Below are 27,490 nucleotides of genomic sequence, written 5' to 3'. Positions count from 1 at the left end.
ATCATGAAACTTTGTAGAGGGCTTGGTTTGTTTGGAACCATTCTCTCTTTTGGGAGTTCGACATCTTTCTTTTTGAGTGCATCAATGGATATCTCATTCCTTGATGTATCTTTTATGGATATCCTCCAAGTGATGATTTATTCATTTGGCATCTTTTCTTCGCTTGGTATTTCTTTGTCTTTTGGTCTCGGTTCTTGAAAGTCTTGAGCATGCATATTTACTTCTTGTAGTTTCTTTGGCATGATTTCTTTCTTTGACCCAAGGGGGAACTCCACCAAGTCTCAAATTGGATGAGATGTGGATGAAATTCATTTTCATATCTATATGCACATATTTATGTGGAGTTTGTCCTATGTGTTGTTGGTTCTCTAACTCTTTGGTCCCAATGAGTTTGGGTACCATTTTGTGTGTGTTGTTGTTCTAGGAACAAGTGGAGATGCATTGGATGCTCGGCTCACTCACAAGGAAGGTGTTGTCACCATGTGCTTATTGGAGTCAAGCTAGGATGATCAATGAACTACTTTGTACCTTCAATTGGTATCTACTACATCCTTCCAATGTTATCTCGGTAACAAGTATCTTCATATACTTCATGCACACATTTCTTGCATCAACCTTGTGTAGGTTGTATCATGGCATGTTATCCATTCTTTCTTGTGACACTTGTTTCCTTTCTCAAAGCATCCCAACAATGATGTCTTGTTGCTAGTTGTGATGTCTTTGATGTTCGTGTGGTTGGAATTAATTTATATACAATAAGACCATATCTAGCCATGTGCTATGCTCTCAAGAAAATATCTTATTGGTATATGTATGACTTCCTTTTGGATATCTTGTTCCTTCATGTTGTAACTATTTCGGGTGTACATCCTTCTTTGTAGATATATATCATCATGATTTCGTCTACCTAGAACCTTATACACTTGAGAGAAATTACATCTCTAGATGATATCCTTTCTTTCACGTCCACCTTGTCTCTCTTTTGTTATTTCTTTGGTGGCTCCGTGAAAGCTTTTGCCTTGAGTGCGTGTCATATCTCGTTGCATCTTTATGGACTCTTGTGTGGTGAAGATTATTTTCCTCATTCTTATCTTTACGAGGCTTTTGCCATCTTAATTGGTATCCATCGTCTTGATGAGGCTTTCTTCTTCTATCTTCACCACGGGTTATCACAAGCATAGGTTCTCTATATGCTTATTAGTAAGCCTGTGAACCCATTTGCTAGTTGTGTGTGGGAATGATAGGCCTTGCACCGTGTGCCTCATTCTTCCAAGACTATGTTGATGCTTAATGCTCATCTGTACGTTAGTCTTCTCAAGTGCTTTGCCATGACTCACACACATCATTTTTGTTGAGCCTACTCTTAAGTTGCCTCTTTTATATGTTGCTCAACCATTTGTTTGTTTCAAGTGCTAGGCTTTGTTTCCTACATGCTCACTTGCACTTGTTGTGAGTTTCCATTGATTTTCGGGGAGTGATGATCCTATTTTGTGCACTTGGTATCCTAATGCAAATGTTGTAAGGAGTGCACAAATCATGGAGAGCTTCACTAGTGTCTTTAGAACACTCTGTTACACTCTTGCACTTGTCGTGAGGTTCTATTGATCTTGGGGGAGTGGCGATCCTATTTTGTGCTCGTTGTATCCAATTACAAAACTAAATTGTGCACAAATCATGGGGAGCTTCTCTAGTTTCTCTAGAACACTCCTTTGCTCATATCATAATTTATTTCATTCATATGGCACGTAGGATCATTGGTCTAGTTGGCTCAATTGATATCCGTTGATTGCTTGCTTCAATTGGTATCTTTTGATTGCTTGATTGCTTGTTTCTCTCTTTGTTATGTCTTTGTGGCATATCATTCTTTTGCAATCTTTGGGCCTCAATATAGTTTGTCTTCGTCCAAGTATTTACCGTTGGACATGTGTATTGCATTCCACTCTCTTGTTGAGAAATACACAATTTATGGAGGAACACTTTTTATATTGGCCTTCTAAGATTTTCACCCATTTTGGGAATCGATGCCAATGGGGGAGGAGTTTCAGAGAGTTTTGTTCCTAAGCATTTGCATCCCATTGTCATGCATCATTGGTTGTTGCATTGGATGGTGATGCATAATTCCTTATATAAACTCTCTTGAAAGTGATTGTCATCAATTACCAAAATGGGGGAAATTGAAAGGACATGAGGTGCCCCCATGTGTGGTTTTGGTAATTGATGACATTCTCTATGGACTAATGGTTGCATTGAGTTATATTTGAAGGATTTTTCCATAGGCATTTCTTGAAGTCCATGTGTTGGTTTCAAGGAGTTTATGGGTTGACCAAGGTGCTATTAAGAAATTATCCAAAGATTGGTCATGTGAGTGTTGAGCTTATTGAAAGAATGTCTTGAAGAAGAAGATTGTGTGATCATTCATGTTTACCTTCAAGACATCATCCAAACGAAGAGAGTTGGAAAGATTCAAGGTTGATCAAGACTAAGTCAAGAGTGAATCAAGTTGATCAACTCACAAAGAGTAGAAGATATACCGAGAGGGATCAAGTGATCCCATGGTATGGTAAGCATTGTACATTCCACTTTGTGTACTAACCCATGGTCTATGTGAGAGTCTATGTGGGGTTAGGTACGTGTCCATGAGCTTGCGTCAAGAGGATGATATCATACAACCCATGGGAAGGATGACATCAAGTGGTGATCGTCATCAAGATTGCCGTGTGCAAGTTCAAGTGGAGAATCACGAAGAGATCAAGTGATTGAAGCTTGCCATCCATAGTGGTGTTAATGGACTTGTGAAGATGTGCCAAAGAGTGGCTCGCCCATAGTGGAGTATGGGGGAGCAATCATCTAGTCTCCATCGACCCAACGCAATAAAGAAAGGTGGTCCATCTTGAGGAGGACAAGGTCATCATCATCTAGCTCAAGTGGATCATGTGCAAGGCAAAGGTTTGCCCTTGATAGGTTTTATATTTTACCGGTCTCATGGTGGTAGTTGGGAGACCGGGTTATAGGATCGATAGTCATACTATCAAGGGGGGCTCTCAAGTGAGTAGCTTGATCGTATCGTTCGTCGAGAGCTCAAACCATTGCATCCTTGCATCATGTTTCTTTGTTCTTGTTTGGTTCTCTTTGTGAGTCTTAGAGCTTATGGTCATCTTGATGACAAGCTTGAGTTCATCGAAAACGGAGTTTGCATGTGTCTTCTATGATGTTTTCGGAGTTGGAGGTTTTACCGGTCATATCCGAGGAAGGGTTCTCACCATTTTCTTTTGGGCCTTTTCTCATTTGCTTCCTAATGGTATTTCTATCAAGATTGTGTTAGCCCTTGTCTCTAGCTTTCCAACAAACTAGTGGGAATCTTTCATTATAGAACTTGGCTTGTATATTCCAATGATGGGCTTCCTCAAAATGCCCTAGGTCTTCGTGAGCAAGCGAGTTGGATGCACACCCACTAGTTTCTTTTGTTGAGCTTTCATATACTTATAGCTCTAGTGCATCCGTTGCATGGCAATCCCTACTCACTCACATTGATATCCATTGATGGGCATCTCCATAGCCCGTTGATATGCCTAGTTGATGTGAGATTATCTTCTCCCTTTTTGTCTTCTCCACAACCACCACTCTATTCCACCTACAGTGCTATATCCATGGCTCACGCTCATGTATTGCGTGAAGATTGAAAAAGTTTGAGAACATCAAAAGTATGAAACAATTGCTTGGCTTGTCATCGGGGTTGTGCATGATTCAAATATGTTGTGTGGTGAAGATGGAGCATAGCCAGACTATATGATTTTGTAGGGATAACTTTCTTTGGCCATGTTATTTTGAACAGACATAATTGCTTTGTTAGTATGCTTGAAGTATTATTGTTTCTATGTCAATATAAACTTTTGTCTTGAATCTTTCTAATCTGAATATTCATACCACAATTAAGAAGAATCACAATGAAATTATGCCAAGTAGCACTCCGCATCAAAAATTCTTCTTTTTTATCATTTACCTACTCGAGGACGAGCAGGAATTAAGCTTGGGGATGCTTGATACATCTCCAACGTATCTATAATTTTTGATTGCTCCATGCTATATTATCTACTGTTTTGGGAAATATTGGGCTTTATTATCCACTTTTATATTACTTTTGGGACTAACCTATTAACCGGAGGCCCAGCCCAGATTTGCTGTTTTATGCCTATTTCAGTGTTTCGAAGAAAAGGAATATCAGACGGAGTCGAAACAGAACGAAATCAACCGGAGAAGTTATTTTTGGAAGGAAATTGTCACGCCCCCGATTTGACCGTACACTAATCATACACGCAAACGTGTACGATCAAGATCAGGGACTCACGGGAAGATATCACAACACAACTCTACAAATAAAATAAGTCATACAAGCATCATATTACAAGCCAGGGGCCTCGAGGGCTCGAATACAAGAGCTCGATCATAGACGAGTCAGCGGAAGCAACAATATCTGAGTATAGACATAAGTTAAACAAGTTTGCCTTAAGAAGGCTAGCACAAACTGGGATACAGATCGAAAGAGGCGCAGGCCTCCTGCCTGGGATCCTCCTAAACTACTCTTGGTCATCGTCAGCGGGCAGCACGTAGTAGTAGGCACCTCCCGAGTAGTAGTAGTCGTCATCAACGGTAGCGTCTTGGTCCTGGACTCCAGCATCTGGTTGCGACAACCAGAAAGAAAGGAAAGGGGGAGAAAGCAACCGTGAGTACTCATCCAAAGTACTCGCAAGCAAGGAGCTACACTACATATGCATGGGTATCAAATGGAATAAGGGTATCATATGTGGACTGAACTGCAGAATGCCGGAATAAGAGGGGGATAGCTAGTCCTGTCGAAGACTATGCTTCTGGCAGCCTCCGTCTTGCAGCATGTAGAAGAGAGTAGACTGAAGTCCTCCAAGTAGCATCGCATAGCATAATCCTAACCGATGATCCTCCCCTCGTCGCCCTGTGAGAGAGCGACCACCAGTTGTATCTGGCACTTTGAAGGGTGTATTTTATTAAGTATCCGGTTCTAGTTGTCATCAGGTCAAGGTACAACTCCAAGTCGTCCTGTTACCGAAGATCACGGCTATTCGAATAGATTAACTTCCCTGCAGGGGTGCACCACATAACCCAACATGCTCGATCCCATTTGGCTGGACACACTTTCCTGGGTCATGCCCGGCCTCGGAAGATCAACACGTCGCAGCCCTACCTAGGCACAACAGAGAGGTCAGCACGCCGGTCTAAATCCTATGGCGCAGGGGTCTGGGCCCATCGCCCATTGCACGCCTGCACGTTGCGTACGCGGCCGGAAGCAGAACTAGCCCCCTTAATACAAGAGCAGGCTTACGGTCCAATCCGGCGCGCGCCACTCAGTCGCTGACGTCACGAAGGCTTCGGCTGATACCACGACGTCGAGTGCCCATAGCTGTCCCCGCGTAGATGGTTAGTGCGTATAGGCCAGTGGACAGACTCAGATCAAATACCAAGATCTCGTTAAGCGTGTTATTTAGAAATAACCGCGAAAGCCGACCAGGGCCAGGCCCACCTCTCTCCTAGGTGGTCTCAACCTGCCCTGTCGCTTCGCCACAAAGATCCACACAGAGGGCCGTTGGGACAAAGGTCCTTTCAGCCCCCAATCCGTGAATCACTCGCGGGTGCTCCACAAGCCGACCCGTCTTTAGTCACCACATGTATCCTGTATAAAGTATATAGTATATACCCGTGATCACCTCCCGAGTGATCACGGCCCGATAATATAGCATGGCAGACGGACAAGAATGTATGGCCACTGATGATAAACTAGCATCCTATACTAAGCATTAGGATTGCAGGTAAAGGTATCAACAGTAGTGGCAAGGACAGGCTATGCATCAGAATAGGATTAACGGAAAGCAGTAACATGTTACAGTACTCTAATGCAAGCAGTAGGGAGAAGAGTAGGCGATGTCTGGTGATCAAAGGGGGGGCTTACCTGGTTGCTCTGGCAAGAGAGAAGGGTCGTCAACTCCGTAGTCGTACTGGGTAGCAGCAGCGTCGGTCTCGATGTCTAGCGGAAGAAGAGGGGGGAAGAAACAATGAATACAATGCAAACAGATGCATAACGATGCATGACAAGACAAGTAACGGTGCTAGGGGTGCCCTAACGCGGTATGAGGTGATACCGGTGAAGGGGGGAAACATCCGGGAAGGTATCCCCGGTGTTTCACGTTTTCGGGCAGAGGAGCCGGAGGGAGAAAGTTACGAGTTCGATAGGTTAGGGAGGTGTGGCGGACGAACGGGTTGCGTATCCGGAATCGTCTCGTCGTTCTGAGCAACTTTCATGTACAAAGTATTTTCATCCGAGTTACGGATTAAAAGATATGATTTTCTAAAGATTTAAATCATTTTCTGATTTTAATTATATATTTAATTCCAACATTATCCAAAATAGTGTGTGATGACGTAGGCATGACATCAGAGTGATGTCAGCAGGTCAACTGGTCGGTTGACCAGTCAAACCAGACAGGTGGGTCTAGTGGGACCCACATGTCATTGTCAAGGGCCTTAACAGAGTTTTAAAACTAACTAAAATGGGTTAATTAGTGGGTGGCCCCAGTAGTCAGTGTCTAATTAGGTTTTAGTTAATTAACTTAATTAATTAGTAGTTTATATATTTGTTTTTATTTGTTTTATGGCATGGGGCCCGCATGTCAGTGGCGGTAGCTGCCACGTCAGCGAAGTTGACTTGGTCAACGTGGCCAGTTGGGGCCCCCAGGCCCACAGGCAGCGACCCAGGGGTGGGGCCCGCCTAGCCACGTCGGCGGACGGTGCCGGAGCGACTCCGGCGACCCAACAGAGGCGGCCCCTCGCCGGAGTTGGCCGGAATCGCGCTACGGGGCACAAAATCGGGCGCGGCCAGGCTCTCTGGAACGGCCTCTTCGCGCCGCGTCCGATGGAGGGGAGCACGACGGCGGGGGTGGCCGGAATGGTCGCCGGCGACGAGCGCGGCGGGCTGCTGTTCGGGCGCGAACGAAGACGGCGACGCGGCGCGCTTCGGGGCGAGCGGGAAGGCTAGGGTGGAGCTGCGCGACGCGCTGAGCACAAAGGGCTCGGCCCCTTGACCATTTGGTCACCGGAAGGGCGCCGGCGACGCGCGCAGGCGGCGGCGTAGTCGGGATCTCGAGGAGAGTGGAGCTGGGGCAAGCTAGCGAAGAAATGGAGAGGTTGGGGAGGATCTACGCGGCATGAGGAACGTAACCGACACGAGCCCGTGACCATTTGGTCACCGGAGACTCGTCGGCGACGGGGTCCGCGGCGAAGCGCTCGGGTGCTTCGGCGGCAGCTAGCTAGGGCGTGCGAGGGAGCTAACGGATATGGGCGGGAGATGGGGAGCTCACCGTGCGGCACGCAAGATGGCCCTTGGGAGTTTAGTAGCCGGAGAGTCGACGGCGCTCGTCGGAGATGCGTCGGGGATCCGAGGAAGAAGACGAGGTTGGGGCAGCGTTCGATGGTGCTCAGCGTCCTGCGTCTTGACGTGGAGGCGTAGTCGAGGGAGGCGGAGCGAGCGGACGCGTCGGAAGGGCTTGGAGGTCGCGGTGTCCGCGAGTACTACGGCGGCGAGGCCATGGCGGCGCTCGGTTGCGGTGGGGAACGAGGGGGCGAGGTGCGGTGGCTCTGGAGGGGAGTGGGAGGCGCAAGAACCGAGGCGAGCGTGGGGGTGAGTGGGAGGAGAGACCGAGGGGGCGCGGCGCGGCGACCTTATCCCCTCGTTGTCGCCGGCGAGAGGGTGCGGCGGGGACGCGCCCCCGTTCCGACCCGGGTCGGGGGAACAGGGAAGGGAGGCGGCAGGGGGAGGCGGGCCGATTCGGCCGGATGGGCCAGGTGGGTTAGCTGGGCCAGATGGCCCAGGGGGGTTTGGGGGGTTTTCCTTTCTCTTTCTTTCTTTCTTTTCTTTATTTTTTTCTTTTCTGTTTTATTTTAGTTTCACATTGCTATAGTTTAGATAAAATACCAAACTAGTTCCTAATTTAGTTTCATAAATATGTCACTGCCCCATTAGTTCGGGCAATTAAATAAATTAGTTTAATATTTTATTAATTGAATAGGGCATTTAATTATCTGTTCCTTCTACTGTTTTATTTATCTCAAAATATTTAAACAATTTGTAAAAGTGTGGTTATTTCACCAAAATAATTTGTGGATTATTTTCCGCAAACCGAACATTTTAGTTTTACGTTTGAAAACTTTTGATGTTTGCCATTAATCTCAAATTTGAATTTGATTCGTTTTGAACTAACGCGAGATTAGCAACACTAACCATCGTGACGTGGCATCATTAATAGAGGTTTACTGTAGCTTAACTACCCAGGCGTCACAATTCTCCTCCACTACCAAAAATCTCGTCCCGAGATTTTTAGGAGGGGAGTAAGGGAAAGACGTGGCTACGAAATTCTATCGAGTCTTCCCGGTCTTGATTGCTCTTCTCGGAGAGGTTGATCCCTTTCATTGATGTCTTCATTTTCTCTACTTTAAGTCACCATGATCAAGTCGTCATCCTTTCTTCGGAACTCCAACGTACTTACGAATAGGTAAGAGGTAACTTGGCTACGTCAGAATGTTTATGAGGGAAACAATCTGGGGTTAACCCATGAATGAGCATAAGACTACCTCTTGAGTTGAACAAATGAAACACATCGAGAGCAAAGTAAGACGGTGCAATAAGAAGTTTCGAGCGGATAGGCAATCGTTCATTGCCTGAATCAGAGTGTAAAAGGGGTTCAAAGCAACGGGAATAAGTATTGTGTCCGATACCAGAAGTGATCACTAGGAATGTGGCTCGCAAATTACATACGAAACGAAGCGTAAGGGATAACTTCGAAACAGGGATGTACAGGAGAGTCAGGTTTCGATCCTGTGGAACTATGGGTTATGGGCCCACCATGTGGTTCAAAGTAGGAAAAGCATTGATATCTTGCACGGTCATGATAGTAAGACATGTCAGAGGGTAGCCTATTAGTTATGTTGGCAACAATGTCGATACCAAGGGCGAGGGACGAAGAGAACCATTTTCCTGGTCGTTGAACGAGGCGGGCCATTAGGCAAAGTTCTCGTCCATCGGTGGCTACCGAAATGTCATCAATTATAGTAATTGGGTCTTACTGGCAGAGTTGTACCACGAGGTGCTTACCTAAGCAGGGAATTACCACGGCTCAGTTAAGTAGATTATAAGAAAGTTTGAACAAAACAATGGAAAGGAAAATGTGTTTAAACACATATATCAGGGGTATACCCTTCCTAAAGTCAAGCAGAGGATGATATCCAAGACAGGATATAAAGTAGAAAATAATTTAGGTAAAGGGAGAGCAATTTCATGACATTACCCAAACAATGGTGTTTGGATAATTGAGCAAGAAGCATTCAGCATTGGGCTAAAAATGTTCTTGCTGAAAATCGGAGTACCATAGACATGCTTCGAGATAGCATTGACATGGTATTCAAGCAAAGGTCAGACTTTGGATAAACGAAGGATTCATCAGGAACAACTTGTAGAATAAGTCTTACAATTTCCTCATGGAAGAATGGATAACCTCGCATAAAAGGAAACTATAACAATAGGTCCTCCGGTCAGATGTGCTAGGCATGACATCACCTTACCGGGTCATAAAAGACCAGTGTTATAACTCTTGGAAAAATGTCCCAACCATCATATCTGACCGAGATTCAGATCTAATCGGTGTTAGGATACCTCAGACTCAGGATGCCCGAGAAGAAAATGTGCCAAACAATTTGTCGAGATGACAATGTAAGATCTTCGAGAAATGAACTATGGGAGCAAGTTTCGACACAAGAGTTCATCATTAAACCAAGAAGAGGATGAGGAGGTGGCTGATAGGCTCAGCAATAAATCATCGAGATTTCCAAAGGATGGATTTCCACCATTATGTGAACAAGGAAATATCATTTGTCGGATCAAATGATATAATGATGTATGCTCGAGGGAAACATAGACAACTGAACAATGATAGAAGGGTGCACCCAGGAATCTGGACTAGGTAGCACGGTTAAAATTTAGCACGATAATGATATAGCCAACCGGGCTAGGAATGACTTGAAGGATTATTAAACTCGTAAGCAATGAAAATTACTTATAGTTATTGAATCGGAGTACCGACTTGATTCACTATCGGTGTCCTTGAGTGTCTAACAACTCCGAATCCGGGGAAAATTTTGGAATCAGTGTGAAATAATACTTGAAGAAGAACTCATAAGAAGTTATGCGGTTCCGTGATAATCTCGAGATACCAGAGGGGGTAATACTCGACGACGGATCAAAGTAGAGGTTGGACTGGGGTATTGCTCTACAGAAGACAAGCGCTTAAACTTGCACGCGAAATGGTATTTAAAGGAGAACATGGTCGGAACCACGATTGCAAAAGGCCAGATCCCAGATATAAGATGAACTTATACCAAAGGAATAATTAATTTTAAGAGAAGCTTTAATGATAAGATCTACATCGTGTCCATGGGCATGAACACAAAGTTCAAGGTCAACTCCCACTTCTCCAATGCATAACCTTTCATTCACTTCTCACTTTCGAAGAAGTTGTAGTGTTGAAATTTTATCTGGCAAATTACCAGAAGTGTATGACTCGTGAAAACTTTCGAGTTCACACATATTAAGGAAGGCATAGGTCCAACCCATCAGGGTATCGTGGAAATATATACCACAAGCTTCAATAGTAAATACCACCAGCTCGAAAGCTGAGCATGGTTGAGAAAGCAGAGGATACAATTTACCAAAGGCAATATGTATCTGAGAGAAGGCCCACAAGGTTATTGAGTATGAAGGACGTTGTTGGATAAAACCCAACAAAGGATCTGCCGGTCCATAATGGAGCTGATGTGAGTATCGGTATACGATCAGAGGACAAAACAAAGCAAGGGCTTTGAATTATAGAAACACTGACTAATCTAGAGCTCAAATGCAAAGGGATTATGATTTTCAAATCAAAGGATCAGAAGCAAACACTCTGATTAAGGAGGGATAATTTGAGTAAGCTTAGGGGTAAAATCAACATCAATTTGATTGGTCGAGATCTAGCTCATGTTTAAGGCGATGTCTGAGCCGAAAGGATGAATCCTAGGATCTGATTGAGGATTTCGAGCATTTGCAACATATTGAATCAATGTACTCAAAATGATAGTAAAAAAGGCTGCCCATAAGATTACTATACTTATGGGATTAACCATAATGCAAGCAAGCAAGAATTTCAAGAGCAATAAGCTGCTAAGGATTTTCAGAATATTGAATATTATTTCGAAGAACTTAGTGAAACACATAAACAACTGGGGATGGGCGGATACTCGGTAAGTGCGAGGAATTATCTGTTGGGGTGATCATGTGGGTAATGAACTGCAAGGCAGTAGGCACAAGGTATTCTCGGAACAATAGAGAGAATTTTCGGGGTATCTTGTAATAACAAGATCAATGGGATTGAAAGGACAAGTGTATGTAGTTATCCATAATAATATAACAGTGGTAGGGAATTTGCAAGGGCGGTGGGCACAAGGGTCTCGGGAAAACCTCGGAGAGTATCTTCCGAATCGTCTGGTGCAGCAAGCGATCATCTAGAGTGAGGGGCTCTCCAGGAGAAAGTCTTTCGAGAACCTAAAGTTAGTCCTTTTTGCAAAATCATTTAACCCGAATAGGGCAGAGATTAGAGTCCCAGAGTAAAGATCGAGGAGTAAAAGATCCTAATACCACCCAATGGCGACGTGGGCCCATGGGCCGCACAGCCGTGTTAGAAAAACAGTTTTAATCGACTAGACTCAACTTCGGCCTAGGAGTTTGGAAAGGGGATTCCTACAGGCAGTCGGCTCTGATATCAACTTGTGACGCCCCCGATTTGACCGTACACTAATCATACACGCAAACGTGTACGATCAAGATCAGGGACTCACGGGAAGATATCACAACACAACTCTACAAATAAAATAAGTCATACAAGCATCATATTACAAGCCAGGGGCCTCGAGGGCTCGAATACAAGAGCTCGATCATAGACGAGTCAGCGGAAGCAACAATATCTGAGTATAGACATAAGTTAAACAAGTTTTCCTTAAGAAGGCTAGCACAAACTGGGATACAGATCGAAAGAGGCGCAGGCCTCCTGCCTAGGATCCTCCTAAACTACTCCTGGTCGTCGTCAGCGGGCAGCACATAGTAGTAGGCACCTCCCGAGTAGTAGTAGTCGTCATCAACGGTGGCGTCTTGGTCCTGGACTCCAGCATCTGGTTGTGACAACCAGAAAGAAAGGAAAGTGGGAGAAAAAGGGGGAGAAAGCAACCATGAGTACTCATCCAAAGTACTCGCAAGCAAGGAGCTACACTACATATGCATGGGTATCAAATGGAATAAGTGTATCATATGTGGACTGAACTGCAGAATGCCGGAATAAGAGGGGGATAGCTAGTCCTGTCGAAGACTACGCTTCTGGCAGCCTCCGTCTTGCAGCATGTAGAAGAGAGTAGACTGAAGTCCTCCAAGTAGCATCGCATAGCATAATCCTAACCGATGATCCTCCCCTCGTCGCCCTGTGAGAGAGTGACCACCGGTTGTATCTCGCACTTTGAAGGGTGTATTTTATTACGTATCCGGTTCTAGTTGTCATAAGGTCAAGGTACAACTCCAAGTCGTCCTGTTACCGAAGATCACGGCTATTCGAATAGATTAACTTCCCTGCAGGGGTGCACCACATAACCCAACACGCTCGATCCCATTTGGCCGGACACACTTTCCTGGGTCATGCCCGGCCTCGGAAGATCAACACGTCGCAGCCCTACCTAGGCACAACAGAGAGGTCAGCACGCCGGTCTAAATCCTATGGCGTAGGGGTCTGGGCCCATCGCCCATTGCACGCCTGCACGTTGCGTACGCGGCCGGAAGCAGAACTAGCCCCCTTAATACAAGAGCAGGCTTACGGTCCAATCCGGCGCGCGCCACTCAGTCGCTAACGTCACGAAGGCTTCGGCTGATACCATGACGTCGAGTGCCCATAACTGTCCCCGCGTAGATGGTTAGTGCGTATAGGCCAGTGGCCAGACTCAGATCAAATACCAAGATCTCGTTAAGCGTGTTATTTTGAAATAACCACGAACGCCGACCAGGGCCAGGCCCACCTCTCTCCTAGGTGGTCTCAACCTGCCCTGTCGCTTCGCCACAAAGATCCACACAGAGGGCCATTGGGACAAAGGTCCTTTCGGCCCCCAATCCGTGAATCACTCGCGGGTGCTCCACAAGCCGACCCGTCTTTAGTCACCACATGTATCATGTATAAAGTATATAGTATATACCCGTGATCACCTCCCGAGTGATCACGGCCCGATAATATAGCATGGCAGACGGACAAGAATGTATGGCCACTGATGATAAACTAGCATCCTATACTAAGCATTAGGATTGCAGGTAAAGGTATCAACAGTAGTGGCAAGGACAGGCTATGCATCAGAATAGGATTAACGGAAAGCAGTAACATGTTACACTACTCTAATGCAAGCAGTAGGGAGAAGAGTAGGCGATGTCTGGTGATTAAAGGGGGGCTTGCCTGGTTGCTCTGGCAAGAGAGAAGGGTCGTCAACTCCGTAGTCGTACTGGGTAGCAGCGGCGTCGGTCTCGATGTCTAGCGGAAGAAAAGGGGGGAAGAAACAATGAATACAATGCAAACAGATGCATAACGATGCATGACAAGACAAGTAACGGTGCTAGGGGTGCCCTAACATGGTATGAGGTGATACCGGTGAAGGGGGGAAACATCCGGGAAGGTATCCCCGGTGTTTCGCGTTTTCGGGCAGAGGAGCCGGAGGGGGACAGTTATGAGTTCGATAGGTTAGGGAGGTGTGGCGGACGAACGGGTTGCGTATCCGGAATCGTCTCGTCGTTCTGAGCAACTTTCATGTACAAAGTATTTTCATCCGAGTTACGGATTAAAAGATATGATTTTCTAAAGATTTAAATCATTTTCTGATTTTAATTATATATTTAATTCCAACATTATCCAAAATAGTGTGTGATGACGTAGGCATGACATCAGAGTGATGTCAGCAGGTCAACTGGTCGGTTGACCAGTCAAACCAGACAGGTGGGTCTAGTGGGACCCACATGTCATTGTCAAGGGCCTTAACAGAGTTTTAAAACTAACTAAAATGGGTTAATTAGTGGGTGGCCCCAGTAGTCAGTGTCTAATTAGGTTTTAGTTAATTAATTAGTAGTTTATATATTTGTTTTTATTTGTTTTATGGCATGGGGCCCGCATGTCAGTGGCAGTAGCTGCCACGCCAGCGAAGTTGACTTGGTCAACGTGGCCAGTTGGGGCCCCCAGGCCCACAGGCAGCGACCCAGGGGTGGGGCCCGCCTAGCCACGTCGGCGGACGGTGCCGGAGCGACTCCGGCGACCCAACAGAGGCGGCCCCTCGCCGGAGTTGGCCGGAATCGCGCTACGGGGCACCAAATCGGGTGCGGCCAGGCTCTCTGGAACGGCCTCTTCGCGCCGCGTCCGATGTAGGGGAGCACGACGGCGGGGGTGGCCGGAATGGTCGCCGGCGACGAGCGCGGCGGGCTGCTGTTCGGGCGCGGACGAAGACGGCGACGCAGCGCGCTTCGGGGCGAGCGGGAAGGCTAGGGTGGAGCTGCGCGACGCGCTGAGCACAAAGGGCTCGGCCCCTTGACCATTTGGTCACCGGAAGGGCCCCGGCGATGCGCGTAGGCGGCGGCGTAGTCGGGAGCTCGAGGAGAGTGGAGCTGGGGCGAGCTAGCGAAGAAATGGAGAGGTTGGGGAGGATCTACGCAGCATGAGGAGCGTAACCGACACGAGCCCGTGACCATTTGGTCACCGGAGACTCGTCGGCGACGGGGTCCGCGGCGGAGCGCTCGGGTGCTTCGGCGGCAGCTAGCTAGGGCGTGCGAGGGAGCTAATGGAGATGGGCGGGAGATGGGGAGCTCACCGTGCGGCACGCAAGATGGCCCTTGGGAGTTTAGTAGCCGGAGAGTCGACGACGCTCGTCGGAGATGCGTCGGGTATCCGAGGAAGAAGACGAGGTTGGGGCAGCGTTCGATGGTGCTCGGCGTCCTGCCTCTTGACGTGGAGGCGTAGTCGAGGGAGGCGGAGCGAGCGGACGCGTCGGAAGGGCTTGGAGGTCGCGGTGGCCGCGAGTACTACGGCGGCGAGGCCATGGCGGCGCTCGGTTGCAGTGGGGAACGAGGGGGCGAGGTGCGGTGGCTCTGGAGGGGAGTGGGAGGCACAAGAACCGAGGCGAGCGTGGGGGTGAGTGGGAGGAGAGACCGAGGGGGCGCGGCGTGGCGACCTTATCCCCTCGTCGTCACCGGCGAGAGGGTGCGGCGGGGACGCGCACCTGTTCCGACCCGGGTCGGGGGAACAGGGAAGGGAGGCGGCAGGGGGAGGGGGGCCGGTTCGGCCGGATGGGCCAGGTGGGTTAGCTGGGCCAGATGGCCCGGGGGGGTTTGGGGGGTTTTCCTTTCTCTTTCTTTCTTTCTTTTCTTTATTTTTTTCTTTTCTGTTTTATTTTAGTTTCACATTGCTATAGTTTAGATAAAATATCAAACTAGTTCCTAATTTAGTTTCATAAATATGTCACTGCCCCATTAGTTCGGGCAATTAAATAAATTAGTTTAATATTTTATTAATTGAATAGGGCATTTAATTATCTGTTCTTGCTACTGTTTTATTTATCTCAAAATATTTAAACAATTTGTAAAAGTGTGGTTACTTCACCAAAATAATTTATGGATTATTTTCCGCAAACCGAACATTTTAGTTTTACGTTTGAAAACTTTTGATGTTTGCCATTAATCTCAAATTAGAATTTGATTCATTTTGAACTAACGCGAGATTAGCAACAGTAACCATCGTGGCGTGGCATCATTAATAGAGGTTTACTGTAGCTTAACTACCCGGGCGTCACAGAAACACACCTGATGAACTTGGACCCCAGGTCAGGGGAGACACGAGGTGCTCACGAGGGTGGGGGGCGCCCCCCTAGGGCGCGCCCCCCTGTCTCGTGGGACCCCCGTGGCTCCTCCGACGTCCTCCCTGCACCCATATATATCCATGTACCCTAAAACTTCCAGAACGAAATATAGATCGGGAGTTCCGCCGCCAGAAGCCTCCGTAGCCACCAAAAACCAATCTAGACCCGTTCCGGCACCCTGCCGGAGGGGGCAATCCTTCCCCGGTGGCCATCTTCATCATCCCGGTGCTCTCCATGACGAGGAGGGAGTAGTTCTCCCTCGGGGCTGAGGGTATGTACCAGTAGCTATGTGTTTGATCTCTCTCTCTTGTGTTCTTGAGATGATACGATCTTGATGTATCGCGAGCTTTGCTATTATAGTTGGATCTTATGTTTCTCCTCCCCCTCTTCTCTCTTGTAATGAATTGAGTTTCCCCTTTGAAGTAATCTTATCGGATTGAGTCTTTAAAGATTTGAGGACACTTGATGTATGTCTTGTCGTGGATATCTGTGGTGACAATGGGATACCGCGTGCCACTTGATGTATGTTTTGGTGACCAACTTGCGGGTTCATGAACCTATGCATAGGGGTTGGCACACGTTTTCGTCGTGATTCTCTGGTAGAACTTTGGGGCACTCTTTGAGATCCTTCCTGTTGGTTGAATAGATGAATCTGAGATTGTGTGATGCATATCGTATAATCATACCCACAGATACTTAAGGTGACATTGGAGTATCTAGGTGACATTAGGGTTTTGGTTGATTTGTGTCTTAAGGTGTTATTCTAGTACGAACTCTAGGGTTGTTTGTGACACTTATAGGAATAGCCCAACGGATTGATTGGAAAGAATAACTTTGAGGTGGTTTCGTACCCTACCATAATCTCTTCGTTCGTTCTCCGCTATTAGTGACTTTGGAGTGACTCTTTGTTGCATGTTTAGGGATAGTTATGTGATCCAATTATGTTAGTATTGTTGAGGGAACTTACACTAGCAAAATTATGAACCCTAAGCCTTGTTTCCTATCATTGCAATACCGTTTACGCTCACTTTTATCATTCGTTACCTTGCTGTTTTTATATTTTCAGATTACAAAAACTATTATCTACTATCCATATACCACTTGTATCACCATCTCTTCGCCGAACTAGTGCACCTATACAATTTACCATTGTATTGGGTGTGTTGGGGACACAAGAGACTCTTTGTTATTTGGTTGCAGGGTTGCTTGAGAGAGACCATCTTCATCCTACGTCTCCTACGGATTGATAAACCTTAGGTCATCCACTTGAGGGAAATTTGCTACTGTCCTACAAACCTCTGCACTTGGAGGCCCAACAACGTCTACAAGAAGAAGGTTGTGTAGTAGATATCAAGCTCTTTTCTGGCGCCGTTGCCGGGGAGGTGAGTGCTTGAAGGTATATCTTTAGATCTTGCAATCGAGTCTTTTAGTTTCTTGTTTTATCACTAGTTTAGTTTATAAAAGAAAATTACAAAAAAATGGAATTGAGTTTGTCTCATACGCTTCACCTTTTTAATATCTTCCGTGAGTATGATGGAAAGGATAATTGTGCTGAAGTGCTAGAAGAAGAAATCTATAAAATGTTTGGCACTAAATATTTGAATGATGAGCATGATTGCAATGTTGTTAGTACGAATTCTTTGAATATCCATGATGCTAATGATAATTGCATTAGTTATGATGAAAATGCCTCCTATAAACATGTCAAATTTTGTGGAGTAGACTGGGTTTGGAAGTACACACCAAATAGGGAAGGTAGATATTGCAAGAGGCATAAGTACTTAGAAACCAAATTGTTGCAAGAAGAGCTAGATGAATGTGCTGAAAGATTCAATATTTTTCGTGCTCCTTGTGAACTTTGCAATGAACATGGTCATTTAAAGCTCCAATGCTATTTGTTTCATGATCAAGTCGTGTCCAAATATTGTGATAATTTGATTACCCTTGAGCATCATAAAGAGCTTAGCCTTCTTTTGGGTTATGAAGAAATGAAATGTATAACTAAGGATATTCCAAATTTTGCCCTTGATAAAGTTCTTGATTTTGATCTAGAAAATATTTATATGTATTGTGCGGTGAATTGCATTGAAAATCCTTATATTGCCAATTATATAAAGAAAAGAAAACAAATAGAGGATGAAGAGAATACTAATGAAAGGGAAGAGACTTCCCAATATCCTCCTATTATTTCTTATGATGAATCAGGTAACGAGGAGGAGCCTCCTATTCAACCAATCTCATTAATAAGGAGCTCCAAAAAGAGAATTGAACCCACGCATGATGTGGTGAAAAAGAAGAAAAGAAAAAGGAAGAGAGGTAAAAAGATATCTCTCCCAAATAATGCTGCTCCTATTACTATTGTGCCTCATGAAAATATAATTGTGGAAGATAATGATACTTCTTACGATCTTGGAAATCTTTTTGGCACTTGCTTGGAAGAATATGATAATTGCTATACTATTGGTGCTATCCATGCTATTAATGATGAGAGTGATTATGCTTATGATACGAAAAGGCCCAAGCTTGGGGAAGCTATGTTTGATAAGGATGACATATTTGAGAATATATTTGCTGCAATTAATGTTTGTCCCAAGCTTGGGGATGCTATATTTAATAATTATGATATTTTTAGTCTCCCAACTTTTGATATGCAAGTTTATAATGATGATAGCATGCCTCCTACTTATGATAATTATTGTGATGATACATATGCTATAAAAAGTAGTGAGTATTATATTTATAAAACTTGTCATGATTATGGTTACCCCTTTTCTGAACCTTACTCTTCTAATGTGGAAACAATTTATAATATTCAAGTCTCTTATGATACTCCCACTATCCCGAATGAGAACAATTTTGCTTATGTGGAGAGTAGTAAATTTTCTATGCTTTTAGATCATGAAAAGAATGCTTTAGGTGCTGGTTATATTGTTGAATTCATTCATGATGCTACTGAAAATTATTATGAGGGAGGAACATATGCTTGTAGGAATTGCAATAATATCAAGTTTCCTCTCTATGTGCTTAAAGTTTTGAAGTTATGCTTGTTTTACCTTCCTATGCAAGTTGATTCTTGTTCCCATAAGTTGTTTGCTCAAAAAATCCCTATGAATAGGAAGTATGTTAGACTTAAATGTGCTAGTCATATTCTTCATGATGCTCTATTTATGTTTCAATTCTTATCCTTTATGTGAGCATTATTGAAATCATCGTGCCTAGCTAGGGGCGTTAAACGATAGCGCTTGTTGGGAGGCAACCCAATTTTATTTTAGTTCCTTGCTTTTTGTTCCTGTTTAGTAATAAATAATTCATCTAGCCTCTGTTTCGATGTGGTTTTATGCTTTTAATTAGTGTTTGTGCCAAGTAGAACCTTTGGGAAGACTTTGGGAAAGTCTTGCTGATCATGCTGTCAAAAACAGAAACTTTAGCTCTCACGAGAATTGCTGCCATTTTTATTTGGATAGTGCTATTGAGTTAATTCTTTTTTAAGATAATTAATAGATAAATTACTCAGGTCCAGCAATTTATTTGAGAATTTTATGAGTTCCAGAAGTATACGTTTGATCCAGATTACTACAGACTGTTCTGTTTTTGACAGATTCTGTTTTCGATGTGTTGTTTGCTTATTTTGATGAATCTATGAGTAGTATCGGAGGGTATGAACCATAGAGAAGTTTGAATACAGTATATATTACACCAATATGAATTTGGAATGACTTCATTACAGTACCTTATGATGGTGATTTGATTTCTTATACTAACGGAGCTTACGAGTTTTCTACTTTAAGTTTTGTGTTGTGAAGTTTTCAAGTTTTGGGTAAGGATTCGATGGACTATGGAATAAGGAGTGTCAAGAGCCTAAGATTGGGGATGCCCGAGGCACCCCAAGGTAATATTCAAGGATAGCCAAGAGCCTAAGCTTGGGGATGCCCCGGAAGGCATCCCCTCTTTCGTCTTCGTTCATCGGTAACTTTACTTGGAGCTATATTTTTATTTACCACATGATATGTGTTTTGCTTGGAGTGTCAATTTATTTTGTTAGGATTTGCTTGCTGTTATTTATAACAATGTTTTGCATCTTTTATTACAATAAAAATGGCATTGATAGCCTTTACTATGCCTATGTTACAAGTACACATGTTGCTGTTTGAAAACAGAAAGTTTACCGCTGTTGCAATAATTCCCTAGAAAATTCAGAATGTGATAAAATGTTGAAACCTTTTTCATATTAAGATATGATAAATTTACTACAGTGGGAATTTTATTTCATAATTTTTGGAGCTAGGGAAGTATGGATGTTGCAGCATTCTTTACATACTATCCTGTTTAGGCAGATTGCTGTTATGTTTGCATTGTTTGCATATGTTTGCTTCTTTAATGATTCTATTTGAGGATATGACTATTAAATATGCAGAGGCATTTAGTAGGAAATGTTGAATAATAATTTTAGTGATTTGCTACGGTAGAGTACGATAAGGTTTTGGCAATGGTTTATACTAACTTATCTCAAGAGTCCTTGTTGAGTTTTGTGTGGATGAAGCTTTTGAGATTTAGGGAGACCGTGATATGAGAGGAATTAAGGAGACACAAAAGCTCAAGCTTGGGGATTCCCAAGGCACCCCAATATAATATTTCAAGAAGCAAGCATCTAAGCTTGGGGATGCCCCGGTTGGCATCCCACCTTTCTTCTTCAACAATTATCGGTTAGTTTCGATTGAGCCTAAGTTTTTGCTTCTTCACATGATGTTTGCTATTCTTAGATGTCATTTTATTTAGTTTTGCTTTTTGTTTGAATAGAATACCAAGATCTGAAATTATTAAATGTTAGAGAGTCTTCACATAGTTGCATAATTATTCGACTACTCATTGATCTTCACTTATATCTTTCGGAGTAGTTTGTCGTTTGCTCTAGTGCTTCACTTATATCTTTTAGAGCATGGTGGTAGTTTTATTTTGAAGAAATAGATGAACTCTCATGATTCACTTATATTATTTTGAGAGTCTTAAATATCATGGTAATTTGCTTAAAATCCTAATATGCTAGGTATTCAAGAATAATAAAATTCTCTTATGAGTGTGTTGAATACTATGAGAAGTTTGATACTTGATAATTGTTTTGAGATATGGAGATGGTGATATTAGAGTCATGCTAGTTGAGTGGTTATGAATTTTAGGAATACTTGTGTTGAATTTTGTGATTCCCGTAGCATGCACGTATGGTGAACCGTTATGTGATGAAGTCGGAGCATGATTTATTTATTGATTGTCCTCCTTATGAGTGGCGGTCGGGGACGAGCGATGGTATTTTCCTACCAATCTATACCCCTAGGAGCATGTGCGTAATACTTTGCTTTGATAACTTGTAGATTTTTGGAATAAGTATATGAGTTCTTTATGACTAATGTTGAGTCCATGGATTATACGCACTCTCACCCTTCCACCATTGCTAGCCTCTCTAGTACCGCGCAACTTTCGCCGGTACCATAAACCCACCATATACCTTCCTCAAAACAGCCACCATACCTACCTATCATGGCATTTCCATAGCCATTCCGAGATATATTTCCATGCAACTTTCCACCGTTCCGTTTATTATGACACGCTCCATCATTGTCATATTGCTTAGCATGATCATGTAGTTGACATCGTATTTGTGGCAAAGCCACCGTTCATAATTCTGTCATACATGTCACTCATGGATCATTGCACATCCCAGTACACTGCCGGAGGCATTCATATAGAGTCATATCTTGTTCTAAGTATCGAGTTGTAATTCTTGAGTTGTAAGTAAATAAAAGTGTGATGATCATCATTATTAGAGCATTGTCCCAGTGAGGAAAGAATGATGGAGACTATGATTCCCCCACAAGTCAGGATGAGTCTCTGGACGAAAATAAATAAATAAAAAAAGAGAAAAGAGGCCATAAAAAATAGAAAAGGCACAAATAAAAAAATAAAAAATGAGAGAAAAAGAGAGAAGGGACAATGTTACTATCCTTTTACCACACTTGTGCTTCAAAGTAGCACCATGATCTTCATGATAGAGAGTCTCCTATGTTGTCACTTTCATATACTAGTGGGAATCTTTCATTATAGAACGTGGCTTGTATATTCCAATGATGGGCTTCCTCAAAATTCCCTAGGTCTTCGTGAGCAAGCGAGTTGGATGCACACCCAGTAGTTTCTTTTGTTGAGCTTTCATATACTTATAGCTCTAGTGCATCTGTTGCATGGCAATCCCTACTCACTCACATTGATATCGATTGATGGGCATCTCCATCCTGTTGATATGGCTAGTTGATGTGAGACTATCTTCTCCCTTTTTGTCTTCTCCACAACCACCACTCTATTCCACCTATAGTGCTATATCCATGGCTCACGCTCATGTATTGCGTGAAGATTGAAAAAGTTTGAGAACATCAAAAGTATGAAACAATTGCTTGGCTTGTCATCGGGGTTGTGCATGATTTAAATATGTTGTGTGGTGAAGATGGAGCATAGCTAGACTATATGATTTTGTAGGGATAACTTTCTTTGGCCATGTTATTTTGAAGAGACATAATTGCTTTGTTAGTATGCTTGAAGTATTATTGTTTCTATGTCAATATAAACTTTTGTCTTGAATCTTTCTAATCTGAATATTCATACCACAATTAAGAAGAATCACAATGAAATTATGCCAAGTAGCACTCCGCATCAAAAATTCTTCTTTTTTAACATTTACCTACTTGAGGACGAGCAGGAATTAAGCTTGGGGATGCTTGATACGTCTCCAATGTATCTATAATTTTTGATTGCTCCATGCTATATTATCTACTATTTTGGGAAATATTGGGCTTTATTATCCACTTTTATATTACTTTTGGGACTAACCTATTAACCGGAGGCCCAGCCCAGATTTGCTGTTTTATGCCTATTTCAGTGTTTCGAAGAAAAGGAATATCAGATGGAGTCGAAACGGAACAAAATCAACTAGAGAAGTTATTTTTGGAAGGAAACACACCTGATGAACTTGGACCCCACGTCATGGGAGACACGAGGTGCTCACGAGGGTGGGGGGCACCCCCCCCTAGGGTGCGCCCCCTGTCTCGTGGGACCCCCATGGCTCCTCCGACGTCCTCCCTGCACCCATATATGTCCACGTACCCTAAAACTTCCAGAACGAAATATAGATCGGGAGTTTCGCCGCCAGAAGCCTCCGTAGCCACCAAAACCCAATCTAGACACGTTCCGGCACCCTGCCGGAGGGGGCAATCCTTCCCCGGTGGCCATCTTCATCATCCCGGTACTCTCCATGACGAGGAGGGAATAGTTCTCCCTCGGGGCTGAGGGTATGTACCAGTAGCTATGTGTTTGATCTCTCTCTCTCTCTCGTGTTCTTGAGATGATACGATCTTGATGTATCGCGAGCTTTGCTATTATAGTTGGATCTTATGTTTCTCCTCCCCCTCTTCTCTCTTGTAATGAATTGAGTTTCCCTTTGAAGTAATCTTATCGGATTGAGTCTTTAAAGATTTGAGAACACTTGATGTATGTCTTGCCATGGATATCTGTGGTGACAATGGGATTCCGCATGCCACTTGATGTATGTTTTGGTGACTAACTTGCGGGTTCATGAACCTATGCATAGGGGTTGGCACACGTTTTCGTCGTGATTCTCCGGTAAAACTTTGGGGCACTCTTTGAGATCCTTCGTGTTGGTTGAATGGATGAATCTAAGATTGTGTGATGCATATCGTATAATCATACCCACGGATACTTGAGGTGACATTGGAGTATCTAGGTGAAATTAGGGTTTTGGTTGATTTGTGTCTTAAGCTGTTATTCTAGTACGAACTCTAGGGCTGTTTGTGACACTTATAGGAATAGCCCAACGGATTGATTGGAAAGAATAACTTTGAGGTGGTTTCGTACCCTACCATAATCTCTTCGTTCGTTCTCCGCTATTAGTGACTTTGGAGTGACTCTTTGTTGCATGTTGAGGGATAGTTATGTGATCCAATTATGTTAGTATTGTTGAGGGAACTTACACTAGCGAAATTATGAACCCTAGGCCTTGTTTCCTATCATTGCAATACCGTTTACGCTCACTTTTATCATTCGTTACCTTGCTGTTTTTATATTTTCAGATTACAAAAACTATTATCTACTATCCATATACCACTTGTATCACCATCTCTTCGCCAAACTAGTGCACCTATACAATTTACCATTGTATTGGGTGTGTTGGGAACATAAGAGACTCTTTGTTATTTGGTTGCAGGGTTGCTTGAGAGAGACCATCTTCATCCTACGCCTCCTACGGATTGATAAACCTTAGGTCATCCACTTGAGGGAAATTTGCTACTGTCCTACAAACCTCTGCACTTGGAGGCCCAACAACGTCTACAAGAAGAAGGTTGTGTAGTAGACATCAGCGCCCTAGACGGTTGGTGGTGTTCGGAGCTCAATCATTGTGGTGTAAAGCTCCGGGCAAGCATCGGAGTCTCCAATTAGGTTGTGGAGATCGCCCCGAGCAATTTGACGGGTACCGGTGACCGCCCCCAAGGGTTGCCAAAGTGTACGGGTTCGGTGACCGCCCCCAAGGGTTGCCATTTGTACGGGTTCGGTGACCGCCCTCAAGGGTCCCTTAGTGGAATCACGGTATCTTGCATTGTCCGAGGGCGTGAGGAGATTACGGTGGCCCTAGTGGCTTCTTGGGGAGCATTGTGCCTCCACGCCGCTCCAAACGGATATTAGCATCCGCAAGGTGTGAACTTCAGGATACATCGTCGTCTCCGCGTGCCTCGGTTATCTCTTACCCGAGCTCTTTACTTATGCACTTTACTTTGTGATAGCCATATTGTTTCTTGTCATATATCTTGCTATCACCTAGTAGTTTATCTTGCTTAGCATAAGTTGTTGGTGCACATAGGTGAGCCTAGTTGTTGTAGGTTTTGTGTTTGACAAATTAACCGCTAGGTCTATTCCGCATTTGTTCAAGCCTAAACCCTAATTATTTTAAAACGCCTATTCACCCCCCTCTAGGCGACATCCACGATCTTTCACCATATTTGCACACCTGGAATACTCAGGTTAAACTTGGCGAGCCTAGAATATGCAGATATGGCCTCGGAGCACTGAGACCGAAAGGTCGAGCGTGAATCATATAGTAGATATGATCAACATAGTGATGTTCACCATTGAAAACTACTCCATCTCACGTGATGATCGGACATGGTTTAGTTGATATGGATCACGTGATCACTTAGATGATTAGAGGGATGTCTATCTAAGTGGGAGTTCTTAAGTAATATGATTAATTGAACTTAAATTTATCATGAACTTAGTCCTGATAGTATTTGCATATCTATGTTGTAGATCAATTGCTCACGTATAGCTTCCCCGTTTTATTCTTGATATGTTCCTAGAGAAATACTATGTTGAAAGATGATAGTAGCAATGATGCAGACTAGGTCCATGATCTAAGGATTATCCTCATTGCTGCACAGAAGAATTATGTCCTTGATGCACCGCTAGGTGACAGACCTATTGCAGGAGCAGATACAGACGTTATGAACGTTTGGTAAAGCTTGGTATGATGACTACTTGATAGTTTAGTGCACCATGCTTTAAGGCTTAGAACCGGGACTTCAAAAACGTTTTGAACGCCATAGAGCATATACGATGTTCTAAGAGTTGAAACTAGTATTTCCAACTCATGCCCGTGTTGAGAGGTAGAAGACCTCTGGTAGTACTTTGTCTACAAGATGGAGGAGAATAGCTTAACTAGTGAGCATGTGCTCAGATTGTCTGGGTACTACAATTTCTATAATCAAGTGGGAGTTAATCTTCCAGATAAGATGATAATTGACAAAGTTCTCTAGTCACTATCACCAAGTTACTAGAACTTAGTGATGAACTATAATATGCAAGGGATAATGAAAGTAATTCACAAGCTCTTCGCGATGCTGAAATCGGCGAAGGTAGAAATCAAGAAATAGCATCAAGTGTTGATGGTTAACAAGACCACTAGTTTCAAGGAAAAAGGAAAAGGGAAAGAAAGAGGAACTTCAAATAAGAATAGCAAGCAAGTTGCTGCACCCATGAAGAAGCTCAAAGCTAGACCCAAGCCTGGAACTGAGTGCTTCTACTGCAGAGGAAATGTTCACTGGAAGTGGAACTGCCCTAGATACTTGGCAGATAAGAAGGATGGCAAAGTGAACAAAACTATATATTTGATATACATGTTATTGATGTGTACTTTACTAGTGTTTACAACAACACCTCAGTATTTGATACTGGTTCAATTACTAAGAGTAGTAACTTGAAATGGGAGTTGCAAAATAAACAGAGACTAGTTAAAGGCCAGGTGATGATGTGAGTTGGAAGTGATTCCAAGGTTGATAAGATCACCATCGCACACTCCCTTTACCTTTAGGATTAGTGTTGAACCTAAAATAAATGTTATTTGGTGTTTGCGTAGAGCATAATATGATTGGATCGTGTTTATTGCAATACGGTTATTCATTTAAGTCAAGGATAATTGTTATTCTGTTTACATGAATAAAACCTTCTGAGGTCATACACCCAAGGTGAATGGTTTATTGAATCTCGATCGTAGTAATACACATATTCATAATATTGAAGCCAAAAGATGCAAAGTTAATAATGATAGTGCAACTTATATGTGGCACTGTCGTTTAGGTTATATTGGTGTAAAGCACATGAAGAAACTCCATGCTGGTGGGATTTTGGAATCACTTGATTATGAATCATTTGATGCTTGCGAACCATGCCTCGTGGGCAAGATGCCTAAAACTCCGTTCTCCGGAACAATGGAGCAAGCAACTGACTTATTGGAAATAATACATACTGATGTGTGCAATCCGATGAGTGTTGAGGCTCGCGGCGGGTATCGTTATTTTCTGATCTTCACAGATGATTTGAGAAGATATGGGTATATCTACTTGATGAAACATAAGTCTGAAACATTTGAAAAGTTCAAAGAATTTCAGAGTGAAGTGGAAAATCATCGTAACAAGAAAATAAAGTTTCTGTGATTTGATCGTGGAGGAGAATATTTGAGTTACGAGTTTGGTCTTCATTTGAAACAATGTGGAATAGTGCCACAACTCACGCCACCTAGAACACCACAGCGTAATGGTGTGTCCGAACGTCATGACCGTACTTTATTAGATATGGTGCAATCTATGATGTGTCTTACCGATTTATCACTATCATTTTGGGGTGTTGCATTAGAGACAGTTGCATTCACGTTAAATAGGGCACCATCTAAATCCGTTGAGACGACACCATATGAACTGTGGTTTAGCAAGAAACCTAAGTTGTCATTTCTTAAAGTTTGGGCCTATGATGGTTATGTGAAAAAGTTTCATCCTGATAAGCTCGAACCCAAATCGGAGAAATGCGTCTTCATAGGATACCCAAAGGAAACTGTTGGGGTACACCTTCTATCACA

Source organism: Triticum urartu, chromosome 4 (genome assembly GCF_003073215.2).
Source record: "Triticum urartu cultivar G1812 chromosome 4, Tu2.1, whole genome shotgun sequence".
In the NCBI taxonomy this organism is placed as follows: domain Eukaryota; kingdom Viridiplantae; phylum Streptophyta; class Magnoliopsida; order Poales; family Poaceae; genus Triticum; species Triticum urartu.
The sequence above is the reverse complement of the archived record's forward strand: the minus strand, read 5'-3'. Positions refer to the sequence as shown.